This window comes from Rhinatrema bivittatum, chromosome 3, assembly GCF_901001135.1.
Source record: "Rhinatrema bivittatum chromosome 3, aRhiBiv1.1, whole genome shotgun sequence".
Lineage (NCBI taxonomy): Eukaryota > Metazoa > Chordata > Amphibia > Gymnophiona > Rhinatrematidae > Rhinatrema > Rhinatrema bivittatum.
This window is the reverse complement of record NC_042617.1, coordinates 38521035-38530102: the sequence shown is the minus strand read 5'-3', so window position 1 is coordinate 38530102 and position 9068 is coordinate 38521035. Positions and strand designations below refer to the sequence as shown.

The following is a 9068-nucleotide window of genomic DNA, read 5'->3' as shown; positions in this document are numbered from 1 at the left end:
GTGTACTGCCCTTATCATTAAGTGGTAAAATACACCAGTTCAAAATGATGGAACTCCCTAAATGATTATATACACTTCAACTATTGCTGATATGGCTGAGAAAGTCAGATTTATCAGAATATCAGTGTATTCATAAGCTATTCTTTTGGGGAACAAAAGACCATGAGTTGCTCTTAAAACACTGAAGTTATCTAATGTTAATGGAGGACTGGGCTGTCTTGGCTTACAATTATATAATTTAGTATGTACCGTATGTTACGATATATTAAAGATTGTTTATATGAAACTTCAGATTGGGCTCCTACGTTTTTCCTATAAGAATGGGGAGCCTTCTTAAATCTCTGTAACATCCTTCATATGCCATTGAATGTATTACCGGAGTATGTGGAATCGAATATGGTGGTTTTAGCTTGTAGACAAGCATGGAAAGTTTTCTGTTCTAAGATGAGTATGGATTCTACAATATCTCTCCCTATCTGTCTGTTTGGAGTAACCCGTACTTTTCACTGGGAATTAATAACCCCTTATTCACAAGATGGAAGAGCAAGGTTTACACCACTTCCATCAGTTTTTGCAAGAAGATGTCTTGACAATCAAGCAGTTTCAAGCCTTAGTAAAGGAATTTGACTTGGACAACAAAGTGTTTAATGCATACTTACAAGATAATAGTAAGTCTTTCTTCACTCAGAGGCACGTAGGCTTACAGTCTACACAAAGATATTGCTCCCAGCTACAGTGAAAAAGAACTCATGTGCAACATTTATTAAAACACTTTCCTCAATAAAGACGCTAGACTCATTTAAGGATTTATTGAAAAAAATGGTAACAAGAAGCTACAGACGTAATAAACATGGAAGACCTAAAAAATTGCCTCATCCAAATTCCACAGACAACAGAAAACATGACTTTGAGAGAAACTCAATATAAGTTCATATGACACATGTACATGCCCCAAGCCTGAGCTCATAGAGTTAAGTTGATCCAGTCTGATTTGTTTATAAAATGCATCATGGAAAAGGGCACATTTTGGCACATTTTTGGAGCTGTCCTCATATAAACAATTTCTGTTTGAAGATAATAGATTATGTGGGCAGTTAATATCATACAAATTGCCTCTCTCATCCCGACTTTGCTTGATACATATGATGATCTTCAACCTGGAATACAAACTAGACAACAATTATTTTTGTGTAAAGTTTTCTTAATAGCAAAAAAGACAATATTATCCAATTGGTTGTCTAAGGAAAGTCCAACCGTATTGCAATGGAAGCTCAGATTCCATAAATTATGGTATTTAAGCACATGACAGCCAAGCACACTTCTAATAAAAAACTTGATCTATTTTTAGACATATGGTATGAGTACATAATGACGATGAGCACAACAGCCCACAGTTTACTTTTAAAACAACATAAATTCAAGACCACTATGCCAGACTGTAAGAGTTATTTGGATTATTGGGAAATGAGCATCTATCGCTGATCCGGGAAGCTTGCTATAACATAAGACTGAGATAATTGGGAGTAGGAGGATGGGATTGTGATGTGAAGAGGGGAGAGGGAAGTAACTCTGACATGTTGTTTCATTAATATATCTTGTTCATAATGTAAGCTGTTGGTTAAAAATATGAAAATAAAGGTGGAAAGTAAATGCAGTTACAGATTTCCTTACAGCTGACAAGCAAGGAGTCCTCCATGTGCTCTTTTGACCATTCCCAAGACAAGGAAACATTACATCTTCCAGAAGTGAAATCTATATCTTCTGAAGAGAAGAGCTTGGATTCCTGTATCTTCTGAATTTAGTACGGAACTCCAACATAACCTTCAAGCTTCCATTAAGGAGGAGTGTGCATATATAAACTGAGTCAGGCTCAGAACCTGCATATGTTTGGTTTTCCTTTTTTCCTTTACCGTAACCAGGCTGTTGTCACTGGGCCTGAAGTTCCCTGTATTTTAATATCATTCAGGCACTAAATTCCAGAGAACAGGGAGCGGTCATTCACCTGGGGGAAAGAATTGTGAGCAGGTGACACATTGCTGACTGATGGAATTACCTCACCCTCTTTATCAATCTTAGGCCTAGATTTTTCATTCCGCTATAAATGTAGCAGAATGAAGAACCGTGGCCAGAAAAAGGGGCAGGGAGAGTGATAGTGAGCACCCGGCCACATCACGGCAGGGCGTTTTTGCCCGTGTGTTACATTGACTTCCAGAAAGACAGAGAATGGTAAATATGTTTATAAGGATGACTCTTTCTTTTGCCCCGACAAGACCAACAAGTCCTACTTCTGCCCCGATGTGACCAACGAGTGATCACCATAGTTACTGAAACAGAACAAGCCAAGACTGAAACGTGTAACTATTCTCTGGGTGTCTGGCCCATGCCCTGGGATAGAACACTAGAACATTCTTTTGGCAACTGCACTGTTACAAACATTATCGCTCACAGTGTAACCGGGCCCAAAATTTTTTAAATCCTACCTAAGCCCTGCCCAAACCCCCACCCCCCCTTTCCCTCATTTAAATTTTATCACTGCGATGTGGTTGTTATCCCGTGCATTACAACATTATTGCACGCGATAAGGCCCTAACGCATGCGATAATGGCCCATCGCGTTTTGAAAAATGACCCTGTATGTTTCTAATGACTATTTAAAGCCATTTACATGGATAAATAGCAATTTGCCCCGGCAAGCTGACAATCTGAACATTGTCCTTCCTCAGTCCAGCTAAAAGGACATGTATACTTTTAGCTGCGTTTAGAGGAGGTGTCTTAGGGGTCATGTTTCGAGCAGGATCACACAGTAATACATGTAGATTGTTGGGTGATTTTCAAAAGCATTTTTATGTGCAGAAGTGGCCTTTGATAAAATTGCTTGCTCAATACGAGAATACATTTCCACGCATATGTCATGCTTGCATGGATGGCGTGGAGACGTTCCTGAGGGTGGAGTTAAGGAGGGATTCAGCAGTCCGCACGAAACATTTCAGAAAAAATTTGTGCACAGCATAGAAGGTGTAACTTGTGTGGAACAGTTTTGCTGGAATCATTTTCAAAGCGTAAGTCCACTTTGAAAATTAGTAAAACTCAAGCAAGTTATTGCCAGCTTTTTTATGCAGGCTGTGAAAATCACCCTTCCTCTTTTCAAATCTATATGTATTATTTGCCAGAAAAATTCTACCCACACAAAAAGCAGCTGCAGAAGACTGTAGGAAAGGGGAAGCATGCGCATACTTTGCTTTGGAAAAACTGGTGCAAAATTCTAAAGAACCTGCAGACTTTGCATCAAAGCAAACAGTTTGGAAATTGCCCAAGTGATAGTTGTCATTTGCATTTGAGTCTGACGGCCAAATATTTGCATGAAAGAAAAGGAAAAGGAAACCGATAGGTTTCTCCAAAGAGGTGGCAGAAACTACAGAGGCAAAAAGAGCAGAATTCAAAAAGCAGAAAGGATCTCAAAAAAGAGGCACCCAAGGAAGAACATCTGGGAAAGCTGAGAGAGATGAGGAAAGAAATAAGGATAGCAAAAGATCGAGTGAAAGAAAGGATCACCAAAGAGGTGAAACTCTGTGGCAAAACATTTTTCAGACATATCAGAGAAAGGAGGAAGGCACAGGTGGAGTTATAAGATTGAAAGGAGACAAGGAGCAATGTGAGGAGAACGATGAAAAAATAGCAGAGATTTTAAATACTTCAGTGTTCAATAAGGAAGATCTTGGAGGAGAACCTTTGCTGGTTGACAAGAGTATGGCTGGGAGTGGAGTAAATAACCACCCCAATTAAAGAACGGAGTGTTTGTGTGGAACTAGCAAACCTGAAAGTGGACAAGGCCACAGAGCCAAATGAGGTACATCCCAGGATGCTAAGGAAGGTCAGAGAGATCTTGAGGCGTCCACTGAAGGATCTGTTCAATACACCCTTGGAAATGGGCATGATGCCACATGGTTGAAGAAGGGCTATTATGGTCCTATTTCACAAAAGCGGAAGCAGAGAGGAGGTTGGCAACTCTAGGCCAGTTAGCCTTACCTTAGTGGTGGGAAAAATAATGAAGGAAAGGATAATAAACTATCTTCATCCAGTGGGTTGCAGGATCCAAGGCAACATGGTTTTACCAAAGGAAAGTCATGTCAAACAAATCTGATTGATTTTTTTTTTTTGATTGGATGTCGAGAGAAATAGATCAAGGAAGAGCACTTGATGTGGTGTACTTGGATTTCAGCAAAACAATTGATACGATCCTGCATAGGCAGCTCATGAATAAAATGAGAAACCTGGGAATGGATCCCTAAGTGGTGAATGGATTACAGATTGGCTGACTGACAGTTGACAGTAAGCAGTGGTAAACGGAACCTACTCTGAGGAAAGAACAGTGATAAGTGGAGTGGCTCAGGATCAGTTCTGGGACCAATTCTTTTCAATATCTTTGTCAGCAATATTGTAGAGGGCTTTTCATATAAAGTTTGTCTTTTTGCGGATGACACTAAGATCTATAGCAGAGAAGAGACACTGAAGGAGTGGAAAGAATAAGAGGCAATCTAGGAAAGTTTGAGAAATGGTTAAAGGCTTGGCAGCTAAGATTCAATGCCAAGAAGGGTAGAGTCATGCATTTGGAGTGCAGTATAATCAAAGGATCTAATTTCCGACGAGGGGGGCGAAAGACTGATGTGCACAGACCAGGAGAGGGACCTCGGGGTGATAATGTCTGATGATCTGAAGGTATTGAAGCAATATGACAAGGCAATGGCTAAGGCCAAAGGCTGCTGGGCTGTATAGAGAGAGGCATAACCAGCAGAAAAAAAGGAAGTGATAATGCCCTGTACAGGTCTTTGGTGAGGCCTCGCCTGGAGTACTGTGTTCCATTCTGGAGACCGTATCTCAATAAGGATAGAGGCAGGATGAAAGGAGTTCAGAGAAAGACAACCACAATGATGTGGGATCTTCATCCAAAAAATTATGAAATGAGACTGTAGAACCTAAATATTATACCCTGGAACAGTGGTTCTCAACCTTTTTTTGGCCGGGACACACCTGACAGATGGTTCTCACATACGTGACACACTGAACATGTGACCATCATGGGGCTAAATGTAAACATGCACTCTGCATCCACAGGAATCCCCTCAACCCCCAGCAATGAGTACAGAGCAGATCTAGGGCATTACTCTGTACAACTCGCCATACAAAAAGGATATTCTGGTTCTGATGACATCCCACTAAAAGCAAAACAAACTCCCTTTACTACCAGGCACAATAGCCTTCCTTATGAAAAGACAGTAATTTACCACTAATGCATATCCTATTGAGAAAACACAACAAAAAAGATTGATACAAATGCCTACATGCTAGTTAAATACCTCACCTCGGTCACACATCCTTCACTAAGTACAGAAAAATCACAAATTATAAATATGGAGACAGAAACTGGAATGGAAAACCAAAAAAGCCACTCTGCATGCAGTGCGAACCTGGAGAAATGGATAGAGAAATATAGCACCTAACAGACTCTCAGGATTTGCAATAATGCACACAAACTAACCCGTACAAAGTTACACCTGTATTATGGAACACACTCAAACAGTAACAACCCTATCTACGAAATACAACTATTAAACCAGGCCCTAAACACTAATACATTTCCTGTTGGGAAAACAGAATAAGCCAAGCTGCTATAGATCCCCACACAGAAATAACTGTAAAGCTATACTAAAAATGTTACAAAACAGCTGCTGAACAGAATAATATCCAACAATTTAAAAACTCATAAAAATTATTAAAACATGTCCAAATATCAATAAAATATTTCAAAACAGCAGACATCACATAATACCCAATAATTAAAATGGCAGTCAATCAAGAAAAATAAATTTAAAAAGTCACCTTTACTTACCCTCTCCAGCAACTCTCCTACTCCTTTCCCTTCCAGGCCAATAGCATACACCAGAAGCAGCAAGAGCTGCTGAAGCTCTGTTCTCACAGTCCTCTTCCTCAGCGCCCACAACCAGTCACTCACACACACACACACACCCAATTAGAATCTATGACCAGTCTCGGTCTCTCTCACACCAGTCATCTTCCTGACCAGTCTCTCTCTCACATACGCACACTAGTCATCTTCCTGACCAGTCTCTCTCTCTCACACAGAAACACATCACCTTCCTGACCAGTCTCTCTCTCTCAATCACACTCATGGTCTCTTATATACAAGCTCTCAATCACACACAAATGCTCTCGCATCCATTCACACCAGCTCTCACCCAGGCACCAATTCACACCCACAAGCTCTCACCCAGGCTTCCATTCACACACACACACACACACACACAAGCTCTCACCCAAGCACCCATTCACACCCACAAGCTCTCACCCAGGCACACACACACACACACAAGCTCTCACCCATTCACACCCATGCATCCATTCACACCCACACACAGAAGCTCTCACCCATACATGCATTCCCACCCTCAGATACAAGCTCTCACCCAGGCACTCATTCACACCCATACACACAAACTCTCAATAAAAACCTCTTCTTCCTTCACTGTAGGGATGGGCTCCAGTTTCACCACAGCTTTTCTCCAGTGGGCCTTCTTTTTTCGCTGCCACGGGGATGGGCTCCCATGGCGGCCTTGCTTGGTTGGGATCGGGTTTTCCTCTTCACCTCCGTGGCCTTGGTTCGTCGGAGTTCGACACTACCATTCCTCCCACCCCACCCCTGGGCTATGCGATGCCTGCTTCACCGGCCATTCAAAGGCTTCATCCTTTCTTCCTACTCCCATTGGCAGGTAGAAGGGAAGAGGCTTCCGATTGGCCTGCACAGGGGCAGGCAGAATGAAGGAGGCTTTCCATTGGGCAGTGGGGGTAGGAAGCAAGGAGGCTTCCAATTGGCCCATGGGGGCTGGAAAAAGGGAGAAGGAAAGTACAATGGGGCAGTGGGACACCGAGAGACCTGACACACCTGCCGGTATATGGCGACACACTGGTGTGTTGCGACACACGGTTGAGAATCGCTGCCCTTGAGGATAGAAGAGATGGGAAATATGATATGGACTTTTAAATACCTGAAAGGTATTAATTATGCATAAAAATCAAACCTTTTTTGATGGAAAGCAAGTTGTAGAACTAGGGATTATGATATGATCAAGAGAGTTGATTTAGGAATAATGTCAGACAATATTTCTTCATGAAAAGGAAGTGCCCGACCGGAAGAGGTAGTGAAGATAAGAACAGTAATGGGATTCAAAGGGCATGGGATAAACACAGAGGATCCTTACAGGCTAGAAGATGGAAATGAAGAAATGGGATAAACTATGTTAACTTTAGTGTAACGCTACTACATGGGGGTAACCTGCAGGGAGCAGCAGTTACTACCCTAAACAACTTGCTAGGCAGACTGCATGGACCAGTTCAGTCTTTAGCTGCTGTAATTTACTATGTTATTATATTTCCAGTTATTTTACCCATTTTTGACACCTCCAACCCTGAAGATGCTTTAACCGCGGCTAGGGGCACATAGAAGAGTCCTGATGCTGAGGGTTTCTGATCTGGCACCCAGTCTGTGGGTTCAAAAAGCAGTTGGGTAAGTTGTTGGATTCAACCAGGCTCAGATGGTAATGGGGCGCATGTTTTCAGCAGGACAGGGAAAAGGAAACCTTTCACCCTTTCACACTCTGTGACCATCTAACTTACCATTATTATTCAGTTGCTTCTTGTTTATTGAACCCATAGTCTTGGGATTCACAAAAGAAGTCTCACATCATATTGTTAAGGCTCCAACTTGTAGACTTTAGTTTATCTTCTGGGGTACCAGCAGCAAAACCGGGACCGACCGGAGGGCTGTATCAACCCTGCACCAGGCCAAGAGTCCACGACGTGTGCAACAATCCACTTAAAGAAACAGTCAAATAAGTGCTACCATCCAGCTAATATAAATAATGGTAGAGGTCAAGCAATAAAAGCTAACTACAAAAAAATTTAGATCAGGGCTTCAATGGTAATATAGAAACAAGAATCGGAATGGTATCTGTGGTTGATTTGGATTACAGCAGGAGTGGCCAACTCCAGTCCTCAAAAGCCAAAAACTGGTCAAGTTTTCAGGATATCCACAATGAATGTGCACGAGATAGATTTGCATGCACAATCTCCATTGATGCAAATGTATCTCATGCATATTTATTGTGGAAAATTTGTGCAGAATTCAACCTCACTTTCATGGACTCTTTCATCTATTTCCAGTGACAAGACAAAGGTGAGATGAATCAGGCCATACTCGAATGACTTGCCTTTACAGATGACCTAAATATTACTTATTACTACCATATAATATATATCACCACAACCCATACATTTGGAAGCAACAGAGTTGAACTTAATCCTCTATTTGACAGTATTGCAAAACATGCAATAAATAATTTTAACAAACATGTATTTGTAATTGAAGACAATCCACATGAACTTTAGAACATGATTACAGTGGTAACCATAATGTTCTAGCTTCACAGAACTTTGTGTTGCCAGGAACTCAAAGTCTATGATAGCGTGTAGCAGAAACTAAAGGGAGCACCAAAATACTGGTTCTGCAGATCAACATATCAGTACTACTTTCTGGAAAAGCACTCCAGAGGCACAGAAGCAAACATGAGCCTACACTGCTACAGTGTACCAGTAATGTTAAAACCAGGCATGACTACAGCACCAGCCATGACAGCAGGAAGAAATGCTACTGTGCTGACAAACCAGACAGGCTGGCAAAAACCAGGAACTGTCAAGCGTGTTTCTACACAGTCCTGAACAGCACGAAATGCAGTGCTGCTGAGTTGAAGCACAGCCACAGCCTGCCAGCACGATCAAGCAAGGGGGAGTTGCAGAAACAGCACAATATTCAGCCTGCTCAAACAACCCGCCTCTGATGGCGAGGCACTCCAGCTGACTGTGCCACTAGCCCCAACACTGTGGCACTTTGCTGAACTGTTTTCCCAATCAGAGCACAAATGCAAGGAAGCAATGCTTGCACCATGCTCCAGCCTGCTGCAGGGCTCAACAAGTACAGCTGAATAACTACTCCTTCTG

General features: G+C 41.9%; 1 long non-coding RNA gene across 1 annotated transcript in view; it reads right to left on the bottom strand.

Annotated features, from left to right (window-relative positions):
- Positions 1–790: 790 nt before the first annotated feature.
- LOC115088488 overlaps positions 791–9068 on the bottom strand; it is a 55346-nt gene continuing 47068 nt past the window's right edge. Inside the window, exon 2 of the long non-coding RNA XR_003855789.1 lies at positions 791–1169. This is a non-coding gene — a long non-coding RNA (uncharacterized LOC115088488). The remainder of the gene's footprint in view (positions 1170–9068) is intronic.